Here is a 16693-nt window from a genome sequence, read left to right on the forward strand (position 1 = left end):
GAAATGAGCACTATAGGGTAGCTTGATAGACCTCGTGGATGGTGTGATTTCACTGTTAACTGCCTGTTTTCACTAGACACAACATTCTGACCGTGTTTATAATTGTACATAGGTGTTTATTGTAAATAACTTTTTAATTTGCGCACATGTATGTTTACAAACTGCAACCACGTGTGCATCATACGGAAACTAGGAAAGAAAAAGTCTCACTTTAAGTCAATCCCTGTCCAATGTATATTTGCCAAGCTTTCTCCTGGATTGTGTTTTTTAAATTTATTTACTTATTTATTTAAATTATTTCTGTAAGCCAAATACAACAGGGAGATGTGTCTTATCACATTTACTAATAAAAAAATACCAAGGGAAACAACTGTCTCTTTAAAGGTGTAACATTTCTTTGCTCTTTTTTGGGAGGTAAAACTGGGGTTTAAGTGTTTAGATGTAAAAACCCCAGAAGTTTGCAAACATCTATAATATGAAGACAGTTTCTAACTTTTCCATTCATGGTCTGAACCAAAAGATGAGAGCCTACGATCAATTGAGAATCTGAGCAGTTTAAACAGTTTAAATTCGTGGGTTTTTCTGTGTGAAAGGAACCAATAATTTTAACAAGTAAAACATATGAAACTTTTTCCGGAAGTTTCCAACACACTTTTTTTCCTTTAAAATGTCTCAAAATTGGGACAATTATGTTCTGCATGTATCAGCAGAACAGCTCACCAAGATAAATATAGGTCTTCCCCCCCGAGTTCACATTACTTTACGCCAAGGTGTCATTCATTCCCCGTGGTAAATGTTGTAGTTTGCAGGGGCATTGTGAAGCACGTTTGTGATGCCACCTACTGCACTAGTAGAACATTTTCCATCCTGAATCTCAGTTAAAGCCATCAACGTTTCTGGTTAACTTTTGGGCCCCCTGTTAATTTTTTCGCGCTTCTTAAAATGGAAGTGTCGAATACACTATCATAAAAAATGCAGCACTTCCGCGAAAACCCTGCTGAATTGAGTAGGAATGTATGGGATGTCTCACTCAATCTCGCTGATCTCACTGGTATTGGTTGGAACAACCGCAATTGTTGGATTATGGAAGTACCCGAACTGTATACGTTGTCCAATTCTGTCAGTACAATATTGCTGCAATCATTATTGATGAATAAATGAGATGATTCAAATAAGGACATCCATTGTTGTACATTCACACAAGAGATTGCATGCCGTTAAAACCCCAAGCTGTGACGCAGGTAAGATTTCACAATTACATAAAGTATTGAGGGGAAAAAAAAACAGACTGTCCAAAATAAGGGGGGCGGGGCGGGGGGCTGAGATACAGTAAGTGACATGTAACGCCTTTGCTCAGTATAGCACAAGTTGGAAAAGATCACAGATATAACACATCTAAATAATAATAAATTGGAGGAAAAATGGCCTGATCGCATTTTAGTGAAAAGTCTTGAAACATTAATTGGGTTTCAGCTATTATGCTAACTTTTTCATTTAAAAATAGGCGCTGACATTATGGAAGTTGAACTTTCGTTTCAAGATTATACTAATATTAACTTTGAACTGTTACATTCCATCTTGATTTGGCTACAAGGAAACGCATAGCCTAGATGTGTTAAGTTCAAATTGTTATATACCGTCTTTAAAATATAGTAAATTCCAGAAAATAACGGGTCACGGTCTTCAAGGAATAGCGTGAAAACTGTGGAATTCGCATGTAACACTTGTTCGGCAATTGGTTTCAACTTATATTAAACCATCATAAATGAATAATAGACACTCACTGCCATGATCCTATTGATTTTTCTTCTTGTTTGATACCTTGGCTAATTTCTCTGCTGGTTCAACAAGATAAACGCGACAGTGCTGCAGAATAACCCAGGCACATTCCAGAAACCTTGGGGTTTGCACGAATAAATCACATTCTAAATTACCGTTAAAACAATTCTCTTGATTTCGGTTCAGCCGCTCATACCATCATGTGCACATTTAGCCCGCTATTAAATTACTTTTAATGGGATGATCTCTTTTGAATTCGAAATAGATGACTGGGAATGCTCTCCTGCACAACAAAGCAGTTTTGCGATACATTAAATCAGTATTGAAGAATTTGCTATTCGTACAAAGCAGGGTTTATAAAAAGACCGGTGCCGTAATCATTTTAAAACAAAATACTTTAAAATTGCAAATAATGCCTTTCGTTATGCAAGTTACGATTTTTATTTTTTTTATTGCCGACAAATATGAAAGTACACAACGCGAGTGAAATCTCGCCCTTATTACCTAATTTAAGTTATTAAATCCATTTTATAGTGCACAGCACAATTGCAACTGATACAGATCAGCCTGATACAGCAACACATCTCTCCAACACGAGAGTGCTCGCTTATCGTAATTATTGCCTTTTGCATTGTCAGATCTAAGAGGATTCTCACAAATGTAATTACGAATGCTTTGTAAATAATTCATGTTAAGAGATTCAACAAATTAATAAAGCGAATGATGACAAGAGGCTAATTAAAACTTTGGTAATTGTTGTCGCGACAGCTTTGTTGTGTGGCTCAGTGCAAAACCCTCTTTGAAAAAAAATCTGCTTTGATAAGAAAAAAGGTCCCAGTAGGCTGTTAAACACTTTGAACTTTATTTAATTTACATTTATTCTTTAATTGCATTTAACAAACGATTTATTTCAATCCGTTCCTCTATGACTTTTATTCTCCACTTGCCTTGATGCCAAATATTAAAGGAATATGGAAACTGCTCAAGTGAAGCGGTTACTGTCACTCCCCCCCCCCCACCCCCCGCCCCATAAAATAAATAAATAATTTAAGGAGAAAAGAAAACATCATGCGTGGCACACCAAATAAAGGACTTGAAAACACAGTTGAGCCCATTGCAATCAACGTTTGCTATCACCTGGAAGCGAACAGAACTTGAAAGGAACAAACAAGGTTGTTTTAATTTCGCTGAAAAATCTTATTTTTTTAGGAAATTTGGTCACCCAGATTTAAATTCTCCGCAATTACTTTCAGCAATAAACTCGGGCACAATCCCTTCACATCACGACTCTCCTTTTCAGCTGTGAGCCTAAATGTGGTGCAATTTGCAAATTGTTGATAGGGGTAACAATTATGAATCAAATCGTTAACCACTCAATTCTAATAATACTCAATTCTAAGTTGATGTTGCCACGTGGATATCACGGATAAAAATTTGGCACTGATTTTTTTTTTGCAAAAAGTAATCGACATTCGGAATCATTCCAACTCAATGATCCCATTTACTCGCCAACTTCACAGTACATTTTTACAGCTTCTATTGGCTGACAATCAAGATTCCAAAGCGGCTTTGTTGAATCAACGACGATGCAAAAGCAACACTAGATGGCAGTGTCAGAGGTCAAACTGGTGAGGACCACCTACAATTGCGCTAAGAACAGTGCAATACATACCTGATATTTTTCCTTTAAATTCTTAAAGCTTGTGCCGGTATACTTTCTGACATCCCCCACCACCCCCGCCCCCCCGCCTTCCCCCGCCACCCCCCAACTATTTCGCAATCCTTCCAAAACTGCTCCTTCCTAAATTTTATATTGGCCTGGCCTGTTATGGTTTCGTAAAAAGCAATGAGCAACACTCTCAACACATGGGTTTATTTTGCATCGTTTCACTGCTTGATCAGTCTATGGGAAACTCATTTACACAAGGAATTCTCAGGCAGTCAGGTACTGACAATAAACATTTAATGAAGCTTGAGACCTATGTGTCCCGGGACTGTGTCAGAATAATTTAACTGTAACATTAGCATGACTTTTCCCACATCAAAGAGGTGATTGCAGATTATGGGAGTTTAAGAGGTGAAAACATACAAAAGAGCAATGCCTCAGATCTCTTCCTGCACATTGTAACCAAATTGTTGGGATTTTTAAAAAAAAATCATGAATATTGACATCTCAGAAGTTCATTTCTCAATAAATGGATCCAGTCTATATAGATATAAAGCGCGTTTAAAAATGTTAAATACAGTTAATGCAATATTAATCGCCTTTGGTGATATAAAATGCATTATTTTCAGGCAGCAGCCTGATTTTTTCCAGTGCGTTGAGGAAAGGGGGCACAGCTGTAGTCTTTTGCCAGCAAAAAGCTATATTTATTGCTATTGTTTGACTTTTGCCTGCCAAGACAAAGACATGTTAATGGGGTAAGGACATCTACTTTGTCTTAAATATCTAATATAAACCTTGAGCGACTGCAGGTTATTTTGTTTTCCATCCTAGTCATTGGGCACATTTTGACCGTGTGATTTTTAAGACGATAAAATGATTCAAACTGATTCGGTAAATAAGATATTTCATCAAATTAATGTTAGTAACAGGCGACGCCGCAGAAACAGAGCAAAATGTAGGATGTACAACGATGTTAATGGGTTTAAACGTTTACGGAAACAATGGGTAAAATCACATCTGAACTTGAAAGAGCGAGCACCTGCAACATTAAGGAACATGTCTTTATAAATACTTTCTGTGCATTTCACCCACCATGGGCTGTGTATGATGGTTTCCCAGACAACTCTTAACAGAGGAAAAGCACAGAGCGAACAAACTAACTCAAGATTTTATGGAATCGAACAATATCTACCTCACGTAAATTATGTTTCTTTCACGGTAAACTTAAGGCTATTTCCTAAGTTCACTTTTAACTGCGGCCGATGAATAACGACAGTATCTGATACAGCCTGTGTAGAAGTTTTCCAAACTTTTGCATATTGTTACAAAATCCAACTGAACTTCGCGTTTAGTGTTTCAGCTCATATTTTACACAGAATGGTGGATCTGACAGCAAAATACACAGTTTAGAACGTAGCTAAGGAATATATTTTCAACAACCCTGTAAATAAGCAGATTATTTAGACTCATTACACCGTCAAGATATATTTTTAAGGAAACAGAATGCATAGGCATCATTATTTCAATTTGCTTGCGCGGTCTAAGTGTAATTACGATGATATCTTACCTTTTATTGGCCAGAAGCAGAGGGTTCTCTAAATTATAACAACAGTCTTACATTCCTAATCTAACCTGGACATCGTGTCGAAGGGACATTTTACATGAACATTGAACTTACATTAAGACACAAGAAGAGTCAGACAGTAAAAAAATGTCTGAATTCAGCTCTCATTTAGAACTCCTGAACAGTAAACTTCTGTTTAGTAAACTGCAACATGGCGCATTATTCCTTGAATGATTTCTATTTGGAATAGTATTGGTAGATATTTCTATAACATAGCCATTAGCGAGAATACAGAGGTCAGCGCTAAAAGAGGGACAGGAGCTGTGTTACAGAACCGATGCTATAATTTAGATCACGTTTGCTGACTATGTATAAATATGTATATTAATTTATCTTTAAGAAAGAATAAAATTTTGTGCTTTAAGGGTGTTAGTCAACTTAGAATCTTTCCCTAATTTTTCTTTTGTTTTGTTAGGGTTGCCTTCTTAGTTACCAGGCACCTGTATTAGCCCACAAGTCCAGCTGCTGCTTTGTCATTGAAGCACATCTAACAAACAACGGGCGAGTAAAATGTAATTTTAACGACTGCTTTGACTGCTGTTTAACCACCTTTAAAGACGGTTGGCAGATTAATGCAACATTGCAGCCGTTCTGAAAAACCTCACGAAATGTAATTGCAATGTAGTCAGATGCTTGTTGACAAGCTCGGGTCCTCTTAGAAAAGTGTCACCATCAAATTCCATGCTACATAAATTTGTGCAGAGCATCCAGAAAACATGCTTTATGTAGCAGTGGCTCATTTGAAGTTTAAAATTCTACAAGGGGAGCTTGAGATAGCAGTTTCACTCATCTCTTTGAACCTCTATTTTAAAGTGATTTTTATATAAAAGGCATTAGAGCTGGGATCCCTTTAAGTATAAGTCTGTCATTGGCAGTAATGCATTATTGAAAGCCTATCAAACAGCTCTGTGCTCTGACTTTACGAGGCGTACAGAAGATGAAGTCTGACTGTCTGACTGCACAAAAGCCTCTAATATGTTAATCGCCGTAGGGGATGCCTAAGGTACCATTTCAAGCTGCTTCGCACACCATATGTCGGGCCGTTTGCCACATGTATCTATTAATCAAAAGGAAACACGCCAGAATACCAGCCACCCCACCTTTTCTAACCGTGCCAGCACCTCCCAAAACGATCGCAAAATTTCATGAAGAATTCTGACCTTTTCAAAGAGAACAGAATACCCTCGACAATGGCCAGCGGCCTCTCGCATCCCTGGCAACCCCGTAACGGCCACCTCAACAGTTTCGATTTTCATTTGCACATGAAATTGATCAAAAAAGCTCGAAGCCATCATTTTAATAGGATGTTAGTTGCCTTAATTTTCTTCCTGCCTGCTACAAAGAAAATATGAAGTAGTTAGATAATGCTTGGCATTTGACAACATCTAGAACATATTGACCTGGTTTAGTAACCGGATTATTTGTGTCCTTATACGGAGACATTTTTAGTGCAATCTAAGATTGTGCAGTATTGTTGAAAAGACTGAGTTTATTTGTAACGAAATTGAGAGATGACAAAATATAAATATTACTTGACTTCAGATGCCCATTTTAAAGGCTGATTGTGAACAACGATATTATGTTTAAGACGTTGGTAGATGATTGTGTAACTGTCCATACGAATAAGGGGAATCTGCGTCTGCCAGGCGAGTCGTGTGCTCAATGTTACCAAACCTGTGGAGAAATTCAACACCTATCACGTGTGCTGCGAAGGATCTGAATTCGAAGGTGTTGTTCAATGTGTTGGCTAGACCAGGAGTGACCTGAACTTCACTGGAAGTCTCATTAAACCTAACCCAACCCTCACCCAGACAGATCCTTGACAACGCCGACAAAGTTACAAATAATTGTAGAACGAGTTCAGGTCAGATTAGCGACATGCCAAAAAAAGAGGTTTATACACTTCACTAGTCAAGTACAGCCAATGCAAATGGCGGCAATGAAATCGCAGCTAAAATTTGGCGAGCGGGCGTGGGGGCGGGGTGGTGGGGGAGGGGGGTCTGGTGGTGCGGAGCAGATCGAACTTTCAGATTTGTGAAATATTCCCTAACAGCAACAACATTATGTCAAATTCGTGTGGCATCCTGGCAACAAGTTTTGGGATTCGGCAAGTGGGCGAATTGTAGTCAAAATAAGGAACAAGAGCTATCTCCCCGCTGTGTCGCGGTCTCATAATTAACTCATGTTTGCTGATTACTGGTTGAATTGTTAATGTAACAGGTTCGCAATGGATGGGTTCCAAAGTTTATTGTCATTTTTAAGAAATAATCAATTGGGTTTTAAGAAGTCAATGCAATGCAAAGGCAAGTACAGTCGAACAATGCACTAAAGTTTCGATTTGTGTCCTCAGTCCATTTGGCCGAAGATGTGAGAAATGTCTTGAAATAAACACACACACACACTCCAAGTTCCCCGAGTGGGGAGAACGAGTTACAAACTGACTACCAACAAGAGACACTCAAGTGCATCCTCGCATCATTTTCATGCATACGAGCATGCAGTTTTTTTTCTGTTCTCCTAGAAAAAAATAGCCCATATATCTGTCGATTTAGGTTTCTAAGGAATCGTAACTTAATTCCTTTAGGCTATTCATCAGCACAGTAATTAAACTACCAAATGGATGTAAATAAAGTGAAATTGGTTTCATGACAGATGAGACGAAGAGGCCTTTTGACATGAGCAGTGCAGGACAATAATTATTTCTGCATGAGGCTATATAGAGAACGCCAGCTGGATTTATTAGATGCTACATATTATTTGCTACCAGCACATCGGACAGGAATGAGCACAATTCAGCTGTCATTTTTTTTCCCTGCATTTAGCAATCTAAAAGTACAGATGAAATATTTTGGCTGAAAGATCGCGTGGTAAACCCGTGCCGAGAAATTTCAGCACCGCGGCCAGTTCCCTTCCCTCTCACTGAAAGACCCACCTCCCCACTGCCGGGCGAGTGCTCAACTTTAAACCCAACAGAAATAAACAGGGGGAGAAAATGAACTGGTGCAGCGCACGTTTTTTTTTTATTGAGACCTCCCCAGCTTTTAAAAATCGCAGCAGCTGCTTTCAGCATTGGGGAGAAACAGGGCTACCAGGAGTGTGCAAATAAAGACAGCAACCGGATAATGCGGTTTCACAGCCATGTGTCTTCAAGCTTTGTGCTCGAATCGAGTCAACAACATTTCGCAAAAGAAAAATAATTTTTGGTTAATAATCTCATAAATCAATCAATCCACTGTTGAAAAGATTTGATGCCATACAAACAATTAGTTGCTGAGGGGGAAGTGTTTTTTTTTCACTAAGGATTACCTGAGAAAATCCCCATTGCACTACACCTTCTAAAAACGATCGAGATTTTTGCAGTCATTGGACACCCCAATTAATTAACGTTCTGAAACTTTTTTAAGCGCTCTTTTGCAACCTAAATGCTGGGTCTCTGAGACTCTGATATCAATAGCAGTCCTGGGAGGGGAAGCGGGACGGTTTGGTGGAGAAAATGTCAAGCGGAAAGTGCCAGAGCAGATCCCTAGAAATCTGTATTCATTTTCAAAATCCTATTTGTTGAGTAATCTCAGCTATCATCACTAAATCTCGGGGCACTGATGTAGTTCGAGTTGTTGTTGACTTAACGTAAAAATTCAATCACTGGGGTTTTTGCATCAACCGGGCTACTTATTTGTCTAATAAATCCGTCATTTTGTAAGAAAAATATTTGAGCAGCCGTACTTGACCTCCTGATACCCAGAAGTCACATTTATTCCGGCAGGTTTGCAAATGTGGAATCGAGATGATCATTTAACGCCTGTAGGTGCTGGGAGGTATTGTGAAAACTGGCTCAAAACAGCTGCTAGGAACGTGTCTATTCAGTAGGTCTGATTTCCCCCGTAGACATTGTACAATCAACAGCATCCGTAAACAGAGATACACGCACAGTGCACTCATGCAACGCACACACGTACATGTAAATATAACATGTACAAACGTAAGTCGGTATATGTGCCCACGCATAAACACGCAGTGCATGCCCTTATATACAGTCACAACAATATATATATATAACATGCACAGACACAAACTCATAAAACCTGCATTGATAAACAAGCAAAGTACATATAGTACATACGCTCACACAGTACGTACATACACACATACCACCTGATAGATGCAACATGTACACACAAACATGCAACATATATATTTAAACGTGCAGGCACATAGCACACGCATAACTCACAGTTAGCACATGCAAATTGCATAGAGGCCACAGCTCATTACGTACGGAATAGTGCCAGAGCAGATACATAGATAAAGATGGAACACATAACACGCAAACACATAGCACATATATGCAGAGCACATACATATTACACAAGCAAAACAAGTTCACAATGCTAAAATCGTGCTTTCAACACCCAAGTGCAAAACCAGGCGCTTCTTTTACTATTTGAGTAGTAAGCAGGCTCCAAAAGGATTAGCCCATCCTATTTGTAGCGCAATCTCGTAGTATACAAGGTACCCTAAGGAACAAGGCTGTTTACGGCAAAGCTCTTCCAAATCTATTGCAGACATGCGTCAAAATAGAGGTCAACAATCGCTCCTCAATTTTAGAAATCCTGTTGCCGGGCGCATTTTAATCTTAAAACTAACAAGCACATCATTTGTATTTTCGTTTTACGTAAGCGATGTCATTTTGTAGGCGACTGCATGTTTTTTTGTCAACATTTTCTGTGGCTAGAACAAAGGAAGCAAGAGGTCAGAATCTTTGATGCGCGGGATAGCTGTAAGGACGATCATTATTAACTGGGGGAAAACATACATTACTGCCTTAATAAAACACAAGATAAGTTAAAAAAAATGCCGTCGTTGGTTTATGAGTCATGAATATTTGGAAACGCGAGAAGATGCAAATATTTCAAGGATTTAAACGTGTATTTGCTTCGAAAGATTGCCGCCAGTTGCATAATTTGGCGGGTGAATTGGATTAACGCCGTTGGTTTACACAAAAGAAACAGCAAGAAAGGTTTTGGTTGGAAGCCGAAACAGCAGGTGGTTGGCGGATATCGGGCAAAGGTATAAGAGGGATAGGTCACATATCTATTTTTCAATTGTTTAAAACTTTTACGATACTTGTTTATGTAATTCCGAAAGCCAGCTACAGAAATTACACCCCATTAGCAGATAGAAGAATATGTAACAAAATAAGTTGCCCAAATAAATGAGATATCACTTCAGACTTGCTGGACATCAACTAATTTTATGTACTCCTAATCCTCCTCCTACGTACTCCGTACTCCTAATTTTACGTTCTCCTAGTTGCTGTTATAATTCACTATAGGCTTTAAGGTTTAAGATTTTGTTGCAGTTTAATCAAAAAACCTGGTGTGAGTAGAAATCGTGCAAAAATCAGGGAAACATGTCAACAGACCCATAGGTTTCCGCGTAGCATTCCTCGGGATGCCTAACTTTCCAAATGAATCAATGAACATTCCTGAAAGTTGGGAGAATAATCTAATTTTACTTGGTAAGCTCTTGTCAGGGGCCTTTTTGATGAACTAACGCATCATTGGGCAGCTAGACACTCACATTGAAAAGAGAATACTCAAAGTTCCAGTAAGACTTGTGTTGGTGAGCTGAATGGGCGGGAAACTTTTAATAGTACATACCATGACAAATAAAATGGTACATACCGCTTGACGTCAACCTATGTAGACCTCTCACTTTCAAAGTTCCTACGCAAATATGCAATCGCTCGTGATAAGGTGGTTTATATGTGACAGTCTATCACTTGTTCCATTCTGCAACCTTTCAGTTATGTGCAATTTTAACCAATAAACACAAGAGTAGTGGGGATTGAGAGGGGGCATTTCATCTATGGAAATTCCTTTACATATTAATTTTCATTTTTCATCAAACCACAATATAATTTGCATAGCTCTACATATTTTTTTTTTTACAGATTTTCAGGTCTATTGCTCACTTTCTATATTTCACCTAACAGGATTTCTATGTTAGTATGTTGTTTTGGTAACTATTTTTTAAAAAATCAACTTTCTGTATGTGTACATTTGTCCTCACTGTTATGCTTTTCTATTCTTATTTTTCCTTTGTGCTCCTCTTTAAGTTGTACAATTTCGTATGAGCCTTTTGCTTGTCTACTTCTTTGCATCATATTGACTCTTTCAATGACAAACTTCCCAATTTGTCACATTAATTTCAAATTTGGGAGCATCATTTCCTACCCAGGACATGCTGTGATTTATGTACAAAAGAGTTTAATTCGAATAAGCAGGACATGGTTGGCAAAATTATCTTCAGTTTTCCTTCAAGACAGATTCCTTCCATATTGTGCAATTTTTGAGGAAAGTGGTAGACTATCCAAACTTTCAACATTTATATATTTTAAGGTTGTTGAGCCTAAGTGTACAGTGTGTGGCAATGATAACTAAAATAAATAGGACCTTGATTTGTAAAGCACAAAGAACAAAACAGAAACAATAAGCTATGATACTGACTTTATACAGGACACTGACTCATTTCCATTTGGAGTACTGTGTGCAGTGCTGACCATTTTATTAAAGGAACAACATCATGGCAGTGGATATGCATCTGCTACTGAGCTCAAGACTGTAGAAGTCAAGTTTGTTATGCTACAGAAAGGAAGACAACGGGAAGAATATTATTATGATGTTCAAGATTATCAGCAATGTAAACTAAATAAACTGTTTGCCATAATTTAGAGAGTGACCAGGAGGGGATATTGGATGAAGCTCAGAAGAAGGAAGGTGCATGAAGAGATCAGATATAAATTTTTCACACTCAGTGTGGTGAATGTTTAGAACATCATTAATTTTAAAAAGGCATTTGGATAGGCATTTAATGACAAAATCAATTGCAGTAGAGAGGTAGAGGATTCCGAATTCTGTTTTGTTGGCATGGCCAGATGAGTTCAAATTATTTTCTTTCAGGTCCTGCTTATTCTTATATCCTTAAAGTTGCTCATGAACTGCTTGAAAAGCATTAAGGGTTTGTTATTACTACTGCTCTATTTTTTTCTCATCACCAAGAAACTAGTAATATAAATTAACAAATTCTCTCTTAGTGTTCTAATACAGTGATTGAACTTTGGTGCATATAGTTCGTCTATTCTCAGGGCCATATTTTGGCATCACTATCACTCTAAAGACCATACCAGTATGGAAAAGTACATAAAACCCATGGAGTCCAAAATAGACTTCCTGTATTAAAATCATTTCTGTGGAATCCATCAATTCTTTTAAAAGCAAAATAGTTGCTTTAAAAAGCATTATTAAAGAACACGTGGAGCAAGCAGGAGTGTGCATTGGACTGGATGTATCATGTGGAAATAAACATTCTTGCAGACTTGATGGATTAAATGGGCTGTTTCTGTGCTTGTTTCAGTGCTGTTGCATTCTATCCATATAAGGTCTATTGGTAATATTGGTAACGAATGTAATAATGGGCAATGTAAGTAGTAGTGAATAGCATATACTACAGGACAAACAGAACAAAATGGCTACAATTAAGTAGCAGACTTAAATGGCTGTGAACATAAGTATAAAGAGTACAGATAAACTATTGATGCACAAACCCACTCACAAGTAATTCATAGTGTAGATTATTATTGTCTGATTTGGAATATTGCTTTAAGTAAGACTGTATCTGTCAGACAGCATTTTTGGCCCTGAATTGCTCTGAGTTCCATTGGACTCCTTGCAGGGCTATGGCTGGCGATTACTGGCATGTCACCAAGGCAGCAAGGGGCTAGGATATGCCAGGTCCCTGAAGATTTCTGGAGTTCTTTCTTGGCGTTAGAAGGCACAAAGCTTCTGCAAGCTCTTTACAAGAACAGTGGCACTAAAAAGGTACAGCCAGGGCTAGAGACTGAGAGTTGCAACTTTTGACCCCGAGGAAATACAGGTAAGACCATAGGCTGGTACGCCTAGAGAGATAAGGAAAGCACACACCAGGGAAATCCAAGCCTGAGAAATAGTCCAAACTCGTGAAGAAAAGATACAAGTTTTTAAAAAAGAAATTCAATTGGTACCATAGACAGGGGCTGAAAGGGGACTACATAGCATCCCTGGGGTGATGAAGAATTTATGTTCAGGGAGGAGGTTGGCAGATCTACAGTTTACAACATTAATCCCACAAAACTCTGGTGGGGTCAAAGCTGGATGGCACAATTGGACATAACCCCAGTATAACTGCCAGGATTACCACCTGCAGATTTTTTTATCTTATTATTTTTGTAAATTTTTGGATTTGAACTTTGTTTATAGATCTTGCAATTAAAAAAATAAAATTAATTGGAACACTTGCCAATGTTGACTATTAGGTTGGTAATTACTGATAGTATTTAGTGACCTTTTTAATCAATGACAGCCGACCCGCGTTTATTGAAATGGCTAAGAGTGGTCCTGAAATCATATACTCAGGAATTGAACATCTCAAAACTGTTTATTTCAACAATTTTATTCGCATGCCTTAAATTATGAAGCAAAATAGTCATTCATCCTGCTTATTCAAACAGAGGAAAATAATACCCTCAGTAATTGAGTCATTATTAAAACGATGCATTTTGCTCATTAAAACACTTTGTTTCTGTAAAGAAAACATGTTTTTATTATGCATCAAGTTTCTGGAAAGATAAAAGAGCTATATTTAAAGGTTATGGAATAAAATTAGTTTATAAAACAAATGTTTCTCATTATAGCAGTATGTGACCACACAGTTTAATGATGAAGTACAATATGGTGTAAGTAGAAGGTTCTCTTGCGAAGTACCAGCTGTTTACTAAATACATCTGACATTTTTCATAAGCTGGCTATTCAACATCATTCACTCATAATTGTAGCATTAACAAGAGGACACAATTGAACACAAGATAAAATACAACATACCAGATTTTAAAAATAAAGATGAGTTTGCATTTATATTATTGTCCTTTTTGAAAACATCCTAAAAGGAATTACTCAGAAGTATTGCATAGGGAAATATGGCAGTCATATGCACAGACCAATATCCCACAAACAGCAGTGACATGATTAACTCTGATTTTTGTTTTGGTGATATTGATTGAGAGAAATTTTTTGGCCAGGACAACAGAAAATAAATTCCCTGCTCTTCTTCAAATAGTGTCATAAAATTTTTAACAGATGCCTAAAACACCATAATCGGGAAAGGGGGCTTGGTTTAATGCTTCATTCAAAGCATAATTCAATCCCTCTGCAATGCATTAAAGTGTCAATTGAGATAATGTGCATATATTATTACTCAAGTTCCAGAATGGGGCTTGAGCAGAATGGAGCAAATGAGACTGGAAATGTGTTTCCTTTTTTAAAAAAAAACATGCTAACCATTCATGAAAACATGAGTTCCCTTGCTGAAGGTGATAGTCCTTCGATAACTCTATGTGCATTTATGGCTTGTGGCATACAGTATACTGACATTCTGATCATGTAATAAGAGAATAAGCATTTTTAACTGCCACGAAAACAATTGGTATTAGAAGTCAATACAATAAACTAAACATCTCGAGCTGTAGATTTTATTAAATCATTAGTCATAAATGAAACATTTATAGTCAATATTAAATTGCATCTTCATATTGACATTTTCAGCAAAGCTGCTTTTGAACATGCAGTGAAAGGGGTGAACTCACAGTGAAGACTTCTGTCTATCATTATCACTGCTACATTGCCAGAGGATATCTACTTTCCAACCTGGTAATCAATGCATCAATTAGCATAACTATTTGAGTTGTCATCTATATTAGATGTAATTAGCGCATAATTATATTCTCATTGTTATAATGCTTAATCATTGCACTCATATACAATTCATGCCAAAGCAAAACAAATACTACTTTATTTTGCATGTATGAATGTGGATCCACCCTTTCAGTGCTTCACTTTTCTGCGATGTAGCATAAAAATAAAACAAACATAAAACTTCAGGTAGATTTCAGTCCCTATAGCACTGTTTCAACAGCGAGGTATGTCTGCTCACACAGTTTCATTTAAAAAAAATCAACCTGCTTCACTAGCACAAGTTTAGATTCACATCCAGAAGAGCAACAGAGAGATATGCTGCTGCGAATATAGTGAGCAATTTTTAAGGCTATGAACTCTAATTAAGCCTCCACAGTAGAAGCATTTAAAGCAACAGGATGTGATAATTGCTGCAGACATTAATAATTTACCCCTAGATTCATTGTTTTATAGGACACAAATGAACTAAAATGGAGCTGTTTGTATTGTTGTTTTTATTGTTGTTTGTGGACCTTCAGTTTATTGACAACTTTTACAACCACTGGAATCAGGAAATGTAACCTCAGGAGTGAGTAAGATAGCCTAAAACTCTGTTGATATCATATACAGCATGCTTACAATTGACTATGCATTGGTTATATGGGAAGCATTCCCTGTGGCAAGAAATTCAACCCCCCCACCCCACCACCCCGCCCCCCCCCATGCCCCCCACCTTTTTTTCTAGCTTATTAGGAACACTGTTGAGCCAGCTGTAATGAACAAAAGGTTGCACCTTTGGCAAGATAAAATGCCCTGTCTTGGCTTGTTAACCAAAAAAGTTCAATGGAGCCATGCCTTATGTCCTGATGAGATCTAACCACATGCCTTATGTTATGATATAGCACATAATTTAACCAGAGAATAATATATATCTGGAAGTGAGATATAAGGCTGTAGTTAATAGGGAAGAGACCCCGGTAAACTGTTTCTAAGTGTAATCTGAATCTGAAAAATAGATCAGAGCCTTTAGTTAAAATAACTTAAAAAAATAATGATTCTTTTATTGTAACTCCTAGTTTATCCTGGTGACAGTAGGAAACTTCCTTCTGTTTGTGATATGCTGGCCAGTAAGTTCTGGAGGTTCACAACTCATGATGCACCTCTTCATCCCCAAACTTGCTGGCTGATTGATGCATTACTAATGGTGTTCATCTTGAACTCACCATTACTTTTCCAGGAAGGTTTAGCCCAATTATTTTATCATATTGTTTTAAAGTACAGTCTAAGAACTGTGTAAAGCACTCTCTAACAACTGCATTAAAGCTAATATTAACTTAATAGTTATTTCAGCTGTGTGTTATGCCAATTTACATGTGAGTGCTGATTTGCATTTTTAACACTGCTCATTTTATTTCCTGAAGGTGCTGACTCTTTGCTGGTGTACAGTTTAAAGGGTGTCAGTCATCCTTTCTGATACCTACTTAAGTGGCCATTACCCATGGGGAATATTCACCTTATGGTCACAGATGGACTTTCAACAAAAGTCACTGGATAACAGTCAGGAGTAGAAACCTTAATTTGTCCTTCCAAACCCTTGGTAATTATCCCTTCCTATATTTTGCCTGAGATGAGTGAACTCAGGGATTGAAATAGAATCTTCCTTGAGCCCATTTACTCTCTGGATAAACATTGGAAGGCCCCTGAAATTACTTTTTAATGTGTATCAACGTTGCTGCTTTTCCTGAAAAATATCAGTTGTCCTATTTGCACTGTCATTCAATGAAGGTATTTAGGTTACTTGGAAAAAAGAACAGCTTTGCATTGCCTTCTTTAGTGTGGGAAGCTATTTTTTGTGTG

The sequence above is a fragment of the Carcharodon carcharias genome, chromosome 11 (genome assembly GCF_017639515.1).
Source record: "Carcharodon carcharias isolate sCarCar2 chromosome 11, sCarCar2.pri, whole genome shotgun sequence".
Lineage (NCBI taxonomy): Eukaryota > Metazoa > Chordata > Chondrichthyes > Lamniformes > Lamnidae > Carcharodon > Carcharodon carcharias.